General features: G+C 45.1%; 1 long non-coding RNA gene across 1 annotated transcript; it reads right to left on the bottom strand.

Annotated features, from left to right (window-relative positions):
* Positions 1-1924: 1924 nt before the first annotated feature.
* LOC125515227 lies at positions 1925-3932 on the bottom strand. The gene is made up of 2 exons (XR_007286878.1): positions 2661-3932; positions 1925-2203 (listed from the first exon to the last, which is right to left on the bottom strand). It is a non-coding gene; the product is annotated as an uncharacterized LOC125515227 (long non-coding RNA).
* Positions 3933-14451: the final 10519 nt, after the last annotated feature.

Here is a 14451-nt window from a genome sequence, read left to right on the forward strand (position 1 = left end):
GGCACCTTGAAGTCTCTGGTCCACGTCTTTGCTCAGGGAAACTGTTGCCTCGGGTAGGTTAGCGCTGAAGGCGACGCGAGGAGATTCTCTCCGCCCCCGGGTGAACACCTCGATGGCAAGCGCACCAAGGTTGTGTGCTCATCCCTCTCTTGTCTATGCACCTTGCTGCCTGCGTGTGTGCTCGCGCAGCCTGCTGTTGCGCCATCTGCATGCGCAGGAGCAGTAGTATGCTGCTGCTGTGTGGTGGGTATGTACAGTTAGTCCGTGTGTGTGCTAGCTAGGTGAGGGTCACTGCTCTCTCTATAACTTCTTAAAAAGAAACCTTCCACTCTCCATCATGCATATCTCCGCAAGCAGGGAGACGCTTCCAAGATCAATAGAAAAGGTCCTTGGATGAATAGGTTTTGCTTTTGGTGACATGTGATGTGATTTGTTCTAGCACTTAATGTATTAGCACGCGTATAATACTGGTTTTGACTTATGAAGTGTACCCTACATTACGTGTCTATGATGTGTGTTTGGGGCTGCTTCTTTCTAGGCAGCTCAATAGGAATAGGGTGTGTTTTTTCACCATCAGCTAGGGATCCACTACTTTATCCTAAACTGCTATTAAATTCACAATAGGGAGCATTTCAATAACAAAAGAAATCTCGCAATGGTTTATAATATCATGCATATATGTATGATGTACAAACAGTTCTTTTTTAGCTCTATTGCGTACCAAAAATTGAATTGACAATGTCTAAACAAATATGAAGTATAAAATTATCATAAAAGGGAATTGGTTTATTTTTCAAAACTAATGAAGTTGGATCTACTTAATGCACGTGTTCACCCACCAGTTAACTTCACTTTTTAGGGTAATTGCATTTTAAATCTCCACAAGAGGACGAAAACACTACTCTTTTGGAGATCATCTAAATAAGATGGACAGGCTCCACACCTCCCGTGCCATTTTATGTGTTTTAGATTTTACTTCACAGAGCATTCATCAGTTTTGTGTTCTAAATTTTACTACAGACAGTGTCTTTGGACTGAGGCCACTTTAGAGAGGTAACTTTTGCACAATTGATGGTTGCTTTTCCTCCCCTGTTGACATGTATCTCCTTCCTCTAGATGTGAATATATCAATAAAACAAGGAATTTTTAATATTACTGTCTGACGGAGTTCACAAATTATTCAACCTTTTTGCAGCTATATGGAGATCTGGCCGGGCGGTCTTCTGTCCTACCTCTGAATCAACGATATATTGTGGCTGTATATGAAGTGTGAATATTCAGATATGTATGCTGCCTCCTAACTTCTCTTTACAGATTTATTATCTATGAAATGAATGCAAACAAGTCCTATCTTACAGATAGTTACTCCCTTATAGATAAATCCGTTGATTCATAAATTAATTGGCCGGAGATCGGTAGACAGTCAAGTGGATTGATACCTGGAGTTTAGAGCTCAAAATCCTTCTAACTTTCTATTTGGCTGTATTTTCTTGACAGCTTTGAGAGAAGAAGAAGAAGTACTGTTGGTAATTCCTGACATGTATAATACCCATTCAACCGGTGTATATCGTCTGTTATGTTTAATCTGTTCCCAAAATAATTTGTAAAGTGGCTTTAACAATTATACACCTTCTCTGTGTATTAGTACTCCATTTTTGGGCAGTTGGAAGAAGTCAGTTTATACATGGGAAAATGACTTTATTTACTTGCACTGTTGCTTTTATCATTTAACAAAGATGTTTGTGAAATAGTTTGTTAGGCATCACAGTGAAGCTTGGCCAAGGGACTTATGTCGAGGCCTACAAGGCTCGAAGCACTGCAAGTAAAGTGGCGCTCTTTGATGTATATTCATTTGTCAACTAATACCTGGTCATACTAGAGAAGCGCGTACACACAAGGGCCCTAACAGGTTCTAAATATGTACTTGGATGACCTTTAAATACATGGATGATTATTTCGCATATATAAAGCCATATCGTCATTTTAACACAAGAAGCAATCAGTGTCCCATAACACAAATAGCCACTGCTTTTTCTGAGTAGCAAATTAATTACTACTTATGGGGCCATCAAGAAGAGCTCTCTGCACAAAGGAATCATTACCTGAGCGAGGCATACAATTCAAGCGGCCTTTCACGGATTCACCTTAACTGATAGCATGTAACCATAAGATTTTATTTCTTGAAATATAAGGCCGCACCACCCTGCACAAAGGAAACAAGAGTTTTACAGCAGGTAAGTGGCCACTGTGAGAAATTGAAGATAAATCACAACCTGCTCATTCAACAGGTAAAACCGAATTTGAGGTGAAGTCACTAAACTGAGCATTTGTTTTCCCATTGGACATGTCGGAATTCACAAACATCCAAAAGGAGAAGATAATGTATCGGCCAAATTATCAAAATTAGAAATTCTCTGTCAGGCACAACAAATGCACCAATCCATCAACCTAGACAACAATATTAATAAAAAGTTATATTTTTTCAGCGAACAATCCCGAATTTGACCACTATTCTTACTAAGAAACAAGTCAAGTATTCAAGTACATGTTTCTACTTCCTTACCATCAATCCAGGAACTCATTACTCTACAGAGAAGCTCAATTCAGGTAGAACAAACACACGACAACCAGAAATAGCAAGCGAAGCAAAGGAACCGAACCTGGGGCACCCAAGGAGGAATTCACCATCTCTGCCGCACGGACCAAACGATACCCGACCAGAATTGAGGAGCAGGAGGACGATATGTTGACCCCATGCGCAGCTCCACGGATCTTGCCCCTCTCCGTCCCCAGGGCGACGGGCTGTGACGGCGAGCACGAGGCCATGGAGGGGATCAATCAACACTTCGCGACGGTGCGTGTGTGGTTCGCAGGTCGACCGTGGGCGGTGGGTGTCAGAAAAGCTCACGTGTGGTTGCGGCAGTGCGCGGCCAGGCGAAGCTCGCGGGGCGACGGTGGCTGCTGCGTGTGTGCGCGTAGTTGCCGTGAGCGGCGACCTGCGGTGTGGCTGCTGCATGCGGTAGCCGGGCGTGGGGCGGCGACACACGGCGGTGCTCGGCCCAACGCTGTCTGAATGGAGTTATTCGTGTGCCGCACAGAAGCAGAGAGAGCAGGACTGGAAAACCTTATCTCTTAGGTCATTTTACATTTTAGCACTTATACTTTCCCTTATTTGTGTTCTATAGCTTACATGTTAGTTTTCACTTTTCAGGCACACTTCTAAATCAAATCATTCCTTTTATGCATTTTTTAATCATATGGACCCGTACAATTTTTTTTGGCATTCCTCTTTGACATATTTTTCTTTCATTCTCGATAGCAATCAACATGGCATTATTTGATCTATTATTTTAATAAATGAAACTTCCCATATGAAAACTTACATGAAACATGCCTAGGAACATCATTATGTAACATCACAAAAGAGTAAAATATACGGGAGGGCAATGAGGGAAAAATTGTGCTTGAATGAAATTTTTTACTTCTACTTTTAACTCGCAGTCGATTGATCAGTTCTGAATCAAATGCATATCATAGTGATGCCTCTTTTATTTGTTCAAAATCGTTGTTGCATGCAGTGTCGCTAAGCACTTGTAGGCCGCATGGAACAATTTGCAAATGATTTGCCTCATTTCATTGGAGGTACCAATCCGGCGGAAGACTCCACAAGAATGATATAAGCTACGAATGAATGTAATGTGTCTGGTCTTGTTTGAAAAAAAAAGAGGACAATGTATAATTTCCATCTGGCAAGATGAAGCACTCATGCTGATAATAAATGTATCATTTGCAAATTGTTTCTGTGCATGTCTTGCTTTTTTTTCACTACAAACTCATGCTCATAGAAGTCTTATTTTTTATCGCATGAAATAAGATAATGTATATATACACATAGTACTGTCTATCGTGTCCACTGACAATAAAGAGATCTTCTCCGGAATGTGGTACCGTCTCTTTTCCATCTTAAATGCATGCCGTGTGTAAAATAGTTATGAATGCAAGCTTTTTCTCTTTAATCACCACTTGATGAAAATAGCATGCATACAGAATATTTCAGTACATACAATACCTACGTCTCAACGGGCGCGGCGTGCCGCCGCGCGGGCTTCGCTAGTACATTTCAATTGTTGTTTGTTAGAACTAAACGACGAAATTCATGCAACTACGGCTGATTTCATATAAACTGAACGAAAATTTTAAACTAAAAGAAATATACCGGACTAAGGTAAAACTAGTCTACGGCTGGCACCGACAGATATCCAATCGCACTACACAGATGCCCTTGACTAGTCTACAACCGTCCACGGTAGATCTCTATTGTCTTCCCCATGTCCAGCAGCCCGCTCGTCGGATAGCCGTGAGCCCTGGAAGGGTTCGTGTGAGAGCACGTTGTTTTTCGACATCCTTCAAATATCGCCAAGTTTTTTTTACATGGCCTTATCGGACCAATTCAAGGCACCCTAAAAAGTTGGTTTAGTTTTCAACTTATGTCTTATCGGTCAGAAAAGGCCGGTAAATGGCGGGACGTCTCACAATTTGCATACGGTGTTGAAAAACGTTTAAACTTGACATGGATGCCTACCATGGGTATGCCCACTTGGTGGTAAAAGATTATGGTCATTTCAAGGATGTACAAAAACAGATCATGTCGAAGGAGAGGGAGGAGGGGTCGGGTATTACCAGAAGCTTTGAATGGGAGCACGTTGTTTCTTAACATTCTTGAAATGACCCCATTTTTTCATCGCCTTATATGACCAATTCAAAGCACCATGCCAAGTTTTTGGGTGTTCGAAAAGTTTTGGATTTTCTAGAGTATTTCTCGGTTAAAAAAAGGCCGATAAATGGACAGATATGTCGCAACTTGCATAAAAATGTTAATAGTGAAGGAAATATGCCCTAGAGGCAATAATAAAGTTATTATTTATTTCCTTATATCATGATAAAAGTTTATTCATGCTAGAATTGTATTAACCGGAAATATAATACATGTGTGAATACATAGACAAACAGAGTGTCACTAGTATGCCTCTACTTGACTAGCTCGTTAATCAAAGATGGTTATGTTTCCTAACCATGGACAAAGAGTTGTTATTTGATTAACGGGATCACATCATTGATTGAATGATCTGATTGACATGACCCATTCCATTAGCTTAGCACCCGACCGTTGAGTATGTTGCTATTGCTTTCTTCATGACTTATACATGTTCCTATGACTATGAGATTATGTAACTCCCGTGTGCCGGAGGAACACTTTGTGTGCTACCAAACGTCACAACGTAACTGGGTAATTATAAAGGTGCTCTACAGGTGTCTCCAAAGGTACATGTTGGGTTGACGTATTTCGAGATTAGGATTTGTCACTCCGATCATCGGAGAGGTATCTCTGGGCCCTCTCGGTAATGCACATCACTTAAGCCTTGCAAGCATTGCAACTAATGAGTTAGTTGCGGGATGATGTATTACGGAACGAGTAAAGAGACTTGCCGGTAACGAGATTGAACTAGGTATTGGATACCGACGATCGAATCTCGGGCAAGTAACATACCGATGACAAAGGGAACAACGTATGTTGTTATGCGGTCTGACCGATAAAAATCTTCGTAGAATATGTAGGAGCCAATATGGGCATCCAGGTCCCGCTATTGGTTATTGACCGGAGACGTGTCTCGGTCATGTCTACATCGTTCTCGAACCCGTAGGGTCCGCACGCTTAAGGTTTCGATGACAGTTATATTATGAGTTTATATGTTTTGATGTACCGAAGGTTGTTCGGAGTCCCGGATGTGATCACGGACATGACGAGGAGTCTCGAAATGGTCGAGACATAAAGATTGATATATTGGAAGCCTATGTTTGGATATCGGAAGTGTTCCGGGTGAAATCGGGATTTTACCGGAGTACCGGGAGGTTACCGGAAACCCCCCGGGAGATATATGGGCCTTAGTGGGCCTTAGTGGAAAAGAGAAGAGGCAGCCAGAGATGGGCCGTGCGCCCCTCCCCTCCCTTGGTCCGAATAGGACAAGGAGAGGGGGCTGGCCCCCCTTCCTCTTTTCCCCCCTCCGCGAATCCTATTCCAGCTAGGATTGGGGGGGGGGGGGCCCTACTCCCGGAGGGAGTAGGACCCCTCCTGGCGCGCCTCTCCTAGGCCGGCCGCCCCCCCCCCCCCCCTTGAGCCTTTATATACGGAGGCAGGGGCACCCCAGAGGAACACAAGTTGATCCACGTGATCATATTCTTAGCCGTGTGCGGCGCCCCCTGCCACCATAGTCCTCGATAATATTGTAGCGGTGCTTAGGCGAAGCCCTGCGACAGTAGTACATCAAGATCGTCACCACGCCGTCGTGTTGACGGAACTCTTCCCCGACACTTTGCTGGATCGGAGTCCGGGGATCGTCATCGAGCTGAACGTGTGCTAGAACTCGGAGGTGCCGTAGTTTCGGTGCTTGATCGGTCGGGCCGTGGAGACGTACGACTACATCAACCAAGTTAACGCTTCCGTTGTCGATCTACAAGGGTACGTAGATCACACTCTCCCCTTTCGTTGCTATGCATCACCATGATCTTGCGTGTGCGTAGGAATATTTTTGAAATTACTACGTTCCCCAACAGTGGCATCCGAGCCTAGATTTTATGTGTTGATGTTATATGCACGAGTAGAACACAAGTGAGTTGTGGGCGATATAAGTCATACTGCTTACCAGCATATCATACTTTGGTTCGGCGGTATTGTTGGATGAAGCGGCCCGGACCGACATTACGTGTACGCTTATGCGAGACCGGTTCTCCCGACGTGCTTTGCACATAGGTGGCTTGCGGGTGACAGTTTCTCCAACTTTAGTTGAACCAAGTGTGGCTACGCCCGGTCCTTGCGAAGGTTAAAACAACACCAACTTGACAAACTATCATTGTGGTTTTGATGCGTAGGTAAGATTGGTTCTTGCTTAAGCCCGTAGCAGCCACGTAAAACTTGCAACAACAAAGTAGAGGACGTCTAACTTGTTTTTGCAGGGCATGTTGTGATGTGATATGGTCAAGACATGATGCTAAATTTTATTGTATGAGATGATCATGTTTTGTAACCGAGTTATCGGCAACTGGCAGGAGCCATATGGTTGTCGCTTTATTGTATGCAATGCAATCGCGCTGTAATGCTTTACTTTATCACTAAGCGGTAGCGATAGTCGTGGAAGCATAAGATTGGCAAGACGACAACGATGCTACGATGGAGATCAAGGTGTCGCGCCGGTGACGATGGTGATCATGACGGTGCTTCGGAGATGGAGATCACAGGCACAAGATGATGATGGCCATATCATATCACTTATATTGATTGCATGTGATGTTTATCTTTTATGCATCTTATCTTGCTTTGATTGACGGTAGCATTATAAGATGATCTCTCACTAAAATTATCAAGAAGTGTTCTCCCTGAGTATGCACCGTTGCGAAAGTTCTTCGTGCTGAGACACCACGTGATGATCGGGTGTGATAGGCTCTACGTTCAAATACAACGGGTGCAACACAGTTGCACACACGGAATACTCAGGTTATACTTGACGAGCCAAGCATATGCAGATATGGCCTCGGAACACGGAGACCGAAAGGTCGAGCGTGAATCATATAGTAGATATGATCAACATAGTGATGTTCACCAATGAAACTACTCCATCTCACGTGATGATCGGACATGGTTTAGTTGATTTGGATCACGTGATCACTTAGAGGATTAGAGGGATGTCTATCTAAGTGGGAGTTCTTTAAGTAATTTGATTAATTAAACTTAAATTTATCATGAACTTAGTACCTAATAGTATCTTGCTTATGTATGTTTGGTTGTAGATAGATGGCCCGTGCTGTTGTTCCGTTGAATTTTAATGCGTTTCTTGAGAAAGCAAAGTTGAAAGATGATGGTAGCAATTACACGGACTGGGTCCGTAACTTGAGGATTATCCTCATTGCTGCACAGAAGAATTACGTCCTGGAAGCACCGCTGGGTGCTAGGCCTGCTGCTGGAGCAACACCAGATGTTATGAACGTCTGGCAGAGCAAAGCTGATGACTACTCGATAGTTCAGTGTGCCATGCTTTACGGCTTAGAATCGGGACTTCAACGACGTTTTGAACGTCATGGAGCATATGAGATGTTCCAGGAGTTGAAGTTAATATTTCAAGCAAATGCCCAGATTGAGAGATATGAAGTCTCCAATAAGTTCTACATCTGCAAGATGGAGGAGAACAGTTCTATCAGTGATCATATACTCAAAATGTCTGGGTATAATAATCACTTGATTCAGATGGGAGTTAATCTTCCAGATGATTGCATCATTGACAGAATTCTCCAATCACTGCCACCAAGCTACACGAGCTTCGTGATGAACTATAATATGCAAGGGATGAATAAGACTATTCCCGAGCTCTTCTCAATGCTGAAAGCTGCGGAGGTATAAATCAAAAAGGAGCATCAAGTGTTGATGGTCAACAAGACCACTAGTTTCAAGAAAAAGGGCAAAGGGAAGAAGAAGGGGAACTTCAAGAAGAACAGCAAGCAAGTTGCCGCTCAAGAGAAGAAACCCAAGTCTGGACCTAAGCCTGAAACTGAGTGCTTCTACTGCAAGCAGACTGGTCACTGGAAGCGGAACTGCCCCAAGTATTTGGCGGATAAGAAGGATGGCAAGGTGAACAAAGGTATATGTGATATACATGTTATTGATGTGTACCTTACTAATGCTCGCAGTAGCACCTGGGTATTTGATACTGGTTCTGTTGCTAATATTTGCAATTCGAAACAGGGACTACGGATTAAGCGAAGATTGGCTAAGGACGAGGTGACGATGCGCGTGGGAAACGGTTCCAAAGTCGATGTGATCGCGGTCGGCACGCTACCTCTACATCTACCTTCGGGATTAGTATTAGACCTAAATAATTGTTATTTGGTGCCAGCGTTGAGCATGAACATTATATCTGGATCTTGTTTAATGCGAGACGGTTATTCATTTAAATCAGAGAATAATATGTTGGAAATATGCCCTAGAGGCAATAATAAATTGGTTATTATTATATTTCCTTGTTCATGATAATCGTTTATTATCCATGCTAGAATTGTATTGATAGGAAACTCAGTTCAATGTGTGGATACATAGACAACACCATGTCCCTAGTAAGCCTCTAGTTGACTAGCTCGTTGATCAATAGATGGTTACAGTTTCCTGACCATGGACATTGGATGTCGTTGATAACGGGATCACATCATTAGGAGAATGATGTGATGGACAAGACCCAATCCTAAGCATAGCACAAGATCGTGTAGTTCGTATACTAAAGCTTTTCTAATGTCAAGTATCATTTCCTTAGACCATGAGATTGTGCAACTCCCGGATACCGTAGGAATACTTTGGGTGTGCCAAACGTCACAACGTAACTGGGTGGCTATAAAGGTGCACTACGGGTATCTCCGAAAGTGTCTGTTGGGTTGGCACGAATCAAGACTGGGATTTGTCACTCCGTGTGACGGAGAGGTATCTCTGGGCCCACTCGGTAGGACATCATAATGTGCACAATGTGACCAAGGAGTTGATCACGGGATGATGTGTTACGGAACGAGTAAAGAGACTTGCCGGTAACGAGATTGAACAAGGTATCGGGATACCGACGATCGAATCTCGGGCAAGTATCGTACCGATGGACAAAGGGAATTGCATACGGGATTGATTAAGTCCTTGACATCGTGGTTCATCCGATGAGATCATCGTGGAACATGTGGGAGCCAACATGGGTATCCAGATCCCGCTGTTGGTTATTGGCCGGAGAGTCGTCTCGGTCATGTCTACGTGTCTCCCGAACCCGTAGGGTCTACACACTTAAGGTTCGGTGACGCTAGGGTTATAGAGATATTAGTATGCGGTAACCCGAAAGTTGTTCGGAGTCCCGGATGAGATCCCAGACGTCACGAGGAGTTCCGGAATGGTCCGGAGGTAAAGATTTATATATGGGAAGTCTTGTTTTGGTCGCCGGAAAAGTTTCGCGCATTATCGGTATTGTACCGGGAGTGCCGAAAGGGGTCCGGGGGTCCACCAAGGGGGTCCACCTGCCCCGGGGGGCCACATGGGCTGTAGGGGTGTGCGCCTTGGCCTATATGGGCCAAGGGCACCAGCCCCAAGAGGCCCATGCGCCAAGAGATAAAGGAAAGGAAGAGTCCTAAAGGGGAAAGGCACCTCCTAGGTGCCTTGGGGAGGATGGACTCCTCCCTGGCCGCACCCTTCCTTGGAGGAAGGGCCAAGGATGCGCCCCCCTCTCCCTTGGCCCTATATATAGTGGGGGAAGGGAGGGCAGCCGCACCTAAGCCCTGGCGCCTCCCTCTCCCTCCCGTGACACATCTCCCTCCTCCCGAAGTGCTTGGCGAAGCCCTGTTGGAATCCCGCTACTTCCACCACCAGGCCGTCGTGCTGCTGGATGGAGTCTTCCTCAACCTCTCCCTCTCTCCTTGCTGGATCAAGGCATGGGAGACATCATCGGGCTGTACGTGTGTTGAACGCGGAGGTGCCGTCCGTTCGGCACTAGGATCTCCGGTGATTTGGATCACGACGAGTATGACTCCTTCAACCCCGTTCTCTTGAACGCTTCCGCATAGCGATCTACAAGGGTATGTAGATGCACTCTCCTTCCTCTCGTTGCTGGTTTCTCCATAGATAGATCTTGGTGACACGTAGGAAAATTTTGAATTTCTGCTACGTTCCCCAACAGTGGCATCATGAGCTAGGTCTATTGCGTAGATTCTATGCACGAGCAGAACACAAAGTAGTTGTGGGCGTTGATTTTGTTCAATATACTTACCGTTACTAGTCCAATCTTGATTCGGCGGCATTGTGGGATGAAGCGGCCCGGACCGACCTTACACATACTCTTACGTGAGACTGGTTCCACCGACTGACATGCACTAGTTGCATAAGGTGGCTAGCGGGTGTCTGTCTCTCCCACTTTAGTCGGATCGGATTCGATGAAAAGGGTCCTTATGAAGGGTAAATAGCAATTGGCATATCACGTTGTGGTTTTTGCCTAGGTAAGAAACGTTCTTGCTAGAAACCCATAGCAGCCACGTAAAACATGCAAACAACAATTAGAGGACGTCTAACTTGTTTTTGCAGGGTATGCTATGTGATGTGATATGGCCAAGAAGAATGTGATGAATGATATGTGATGTATGAGATTGATCATGTTCTTGTAATAGGAATCACGACTTGCATGTCGATGAGTATGACAATCGGCAGGAGCCATAGGAGTTGTCTTTATTTATTGTATGACCTGCGTGTCATTGAACAACGCCATGTAATTACTTTACTTTATTGCTAACCGTTAGCTGTAGTAGTAGAAGTAATAGTTGGCGAGACAACTTCATGAAGACACGATGATGGAGATCATGGTGTCATGCCGGTGACGATGATGATCATGGAGCCCCGAAGATGGAGATCAAAAGGAGCAAAGTGATGATGGCCATATCATGTCACTATTTGATTGCATGTGATGTTTATCATGTTTTTGCATCTTATTTGCTTAGAACGACGGTAGTAAATAAGATGATCCCTCATTAAAATTTCAAGAAAGTGTTCCCCCTAACTGTGCACCATTGCGAAAGTTCGTCGTTTCGAAGCACCACGTGATGATCGGGTGTGATAGATTCTAACATTCACATACAACGGGTGTAAGACAGATTTACACACGCGAAACACTTAGGTTGACTTGACGAGTCTAGCATGTACAGACATGGCCTCGGAATACAAGAGACCGAAAGGTCGAGCATGAGTCGTATGAGAGATACGATCAACATGAAGATGATCATCTAGCATTCCAACTTTACACATGCATATCTTAGAGATGCATGCGGGCATGGCTTGCTCTTCACCCACCAGCCCGCCCGGCCGGCCCGGGACCCTACCTAACCCCCCCCCCCCCCCCCCCCCCCCCCCCCCCCCCCCCCCCCCCCCCCCCCCCCCGTGTCGGGACCGTCGACCTCGTCTTGCGACCGGGGACGGGACTTCGAGGAGGACTAGCTAGCTCCTGCCGTTTCTACCCCGCCCTCCTTCCTTCCTTCCTGGGTGCAGTGCATGCAGCTTGATCCTCCATGCTGACAAGGTCTAGGAGCGGCTGCCGCGCTGTCCGTCAAAGACGAGCCAACGAACCGTCGCCGGAGTGGTTGCCATCTTCCTCTCCTCCGGCAGGCATGCGATCCACCCGCCGCGTCAAAAAAAAAGATTTCTATTAATTTTTGGCTTGGCGGAGAGACAAATTAACTAAGGGCGCGCGTACGTCTCTTGAGGAACTGTCCGGAGCAATTCATGCCCATGCACTGATGCACCGCCTCCGTCCATGGTTTGGAGTACGTATTTTCCAACTACAAAATGCCATGCATGCCGATCGACGCTTCCCCTAGCTAGCTAGCTAGCTAGCTAGCTGTTGACACGAGCTCGCCAAAACCGACCGGTCGCCGTAGTATATCCTTGCCACGGTTCCGATCGATCCAAAGAAATCTACGTAGTATGCCCGCGGATTGACACAACACGTGGCTTTAATTTCTTTCCTCGCACATAACCAGCCAGAGGCCCAGAGCCAATCATGGATGCATGTATCATATGGATGAAGATGAATGCTTGATTTGTCTAGCTGGTTCATTTCCGTTGTACACCGTACCAACCTGCTGTATGCATGCATGAGTTTTGAGTGATCTTATTCAAAGATCGATGGAGTTCAGACTTCATGCATGCATGCATGGTCGAGATACCTGCCCCAAGTTGTTGTTGTTGCTGCTTTGCTGCTACTTGCTAGTATCATCTACTCCCTCCATAAAAGAAACATAAGAGCGTCTAATATTTCTTTACACAGGGAGTATCATGCAAGATGAGGTCATGCATGATTCTTCCATGCATGATCTATCTCACAGATTAACATGAGCACCCTATCCTACAAAGATTAGACTGAATCTCTTTTGAAAAAAAAAGATTAGACTGAATCTAACTGATAGAAGAATATGAAGAGTATGCCCTTTGCCATGCACGTGCACAGTGCACGTAACGCGCACGTGACTGGCTAGCTAGCTAGTACAAACGTACATACGTGCATTCCTTTCCATCCCCTCGATGCTAGTAGCTAGCTAAATGCATCTGTCAGCCTAACTACTAAGCATCGGTAGCTCCACTTCCATCGACTCACTAGCTAGCTGTAATGAACCGACCAATGCACCCCCCCGCCTATATATAGACCATCGCCAGAACTTTTTTCTTCTTCTTTGCTAACCAACCCTCACGTTCCTCGCAACCCGTAACTCACATGCTTCTATCTCAGCTTCGGTGACCCCTCGGCACCTTCGAGGAGAGGAGACGAGGACAACATGACCTCAGGGGTGTCATGGCGCAATTGGCGAGGCTGTCAGACACGGGGTCGGCGTCGCGACGGTGGCTTGCACACGTTGGAGAGAGATGGGACAATGGCACATGCTTCTGCAAAAAGAAAGAGAATGTGGCGTGAGCAATATGGCCTCTCTAAGAAACAAAACATATGTAAACCAGTATTGTATATCGATCTTATTCTTATTGATACATAACAAAATCAACAGGAAAATGATCACATTATACAACACAATAATAGCATGAGAAAAATATTGATTTCGTCGGAATACACCACCACTGTCGTGGCCACCATTAACGATGCACGCTGTGATACCCTAAACTTAGCATATCAACAAGTCGACACCAAGGCACCAGGGTTCCCAACGCCAAGGTGAGAAAACGTCTCCTTTTTCAGCGGCGCAATATCATCAAGTTTTTCGCACAATTTCTTGCGCCATCTGTTTGCCAACTCGAAATCTGCTCACTGAAAGTTGCATGAAAGTTGGCCAGCACCGACAGCCATCGCCGCTCCCTCCTCGGCTTGCCATGGCGGCGGCTTGAGCGCCTTGAAAGACAAGGGGGGATTAATGACGGTTGCTTCTACAAAACAAATGGATGTCTTGCACCGTATGTGCTGTCTTCCGACCCGACCGGCCGGCCGACCGGTGTCACGTACTAGTGCACCTACGCGTAGGAGTACGTGTGTGCATGCATGCCTGAAGACACGCACGCTGTCTACCCAACGATGCTGGCTAGTTAAAGAACGTCCGTCACGATCGATGCATCCATGTCAGGACATATCATGCTCATTTACAAATTTACTTATGAATATATCCTTAAAGAAGCTAGCAAAATATAAGAATCATTCTTCTTAATTAGTGCTGATATTACACTGCCCAATGATGAACTTATATAGGATTCATCACATAGCATGCATGCATCAAGCCATCAACCTTACTAGCTAATTACTGCATGTCAGGATATATCATGCTCATTGACAAACTTACTTATGAATATATCCTTAAAGAAGCTAGCAAAATAAGAATCATTCTTCTTAATTAGTGTTGATATTA

The sequence above is a fragment of the Triticum urartu genome, chromosome 6, assembly GCF_003073215.2.
Source record: "Triticum urartu cultivar G1812 chromosome 6, Tu2.1, whole genome shotgun sequence".
Classification (NCBI taxonomy): domain Eukaryota; kingdom Viridiplantae; phylum Streptophyta; class Magnoliopsida; order Poales; family Poaceae; genus Triticum; species Triticum urartu.